The 998-nt window shown below is 41.8% G+C and overlaps 1 pseudogene across 1 annotated transcript; it reads left to right on the forward strand.

Moving 5' to 3' along the window:
• Positions 1-10: 10 nt before the first annotated feature.
• LOC116077839 lies at positions 11-700 on the forward strand (annotated as a pseudogene). The gene has a single exon (XR_004113349.1). The product of XR_004113349.1 is annotated as a translationally-controlled tumor protein pseudogene (transcript).
• The last annotated feature ends 298 nt before the right edge of the window (positions 701-998 follow it).

The raw sequence follows: 998 nt of genomic DNA on the forward strand, positions 1-998 counted from the left end.
CCCCCCCCCAGCCCTGCTTGGCTACCGCGCTTGCTCTGCACTGTCAGGCTAGCGCCACCGTCCCCAGCCGTCACCATGATTAGCTACCTGGACCTCATCAGCCATGACGAGCTGTTCTCCTACATCTACAAGATCCAGGAGATCGCGGATGGGCTGTGCCTGGAGGTGGAGGGCAAGATGGTCAGTAGAACAGAGGGTGCCATCGATGACTCGCTCATCGGTGGAAATGCTTCCGCTGAAGGTCCAGAGGGTGAAGGTACCGAAAGCACAGTAGTCACCAGTGTTGACATTGTCATAAACCATCACTTACAAGAAACCAGCTTCACAAAAGAGGCCTACAAAAAGTACGTCGAAGACTACATGAAATCACTCAAAGGCAAACTTGAAGAACAGAAACCTGAAAGAGTAAAGACTGGAGCTGCAGAGCAAATTAAGCACATCCTTGCTAATTTCAGTAACTACCAGTTTTTTATGGGTGAAAACATGAATCCAGATGGTATGGTTGCTCTCCTGGACTACTGTGAAGATGGTGTGACTCCATTCATAATTTTCTTTAAGGATGGCTTAGAGATGGAAAAATGTTAACAGAATGGATCTGTCACCATGATTGGCTGCTGCTTACCATCCACACAACACTTAGACTTAGGACAAGTAGGACTGATGTCATCTTAAACTTTTATTTTGACCATGATTTATTTGGAGTGGAGGCATTATTTTTTTAAAGGAAAAATGTCACATGGGTTATCTAAAAATAAAGTGCATTTAAATTTAAAAAAAAAAAGAAAGAAATTTGCTTGCCTCTGTCTCCCAAGTGCTGGGATTAAAGGCATGTGCCACCACTGCCCAGCAAGAAATATAATTTTAAGGTGTATGTTAATAGTGATCCTTTAAAAAAAATGGATATTTTAACTTTCCTATTCATATTTAATTAAATGATCTGCACATGAATAATGGAATGTTTCAAAAGACCAAAACTATACATAGATGTGCTGAAAGGT

The sequence above is a fragment of the Mastomys coucha genome, unplaced genomic scaffold (assembly GCF_008632895.1).
Source record: "Mastomys coucha isolate ucsf_1 unplaced genomic scaffold, UCSF_Mcou_1 pScaffold5, whole genome shotgun sequence".
In the NCBI taxonomy this organism is placed as follows: Eukaryota; Metazoa; Chordata; class Mammalia; order Rodentia; family Muridae; genus Mastomys; species Mastomys coucha.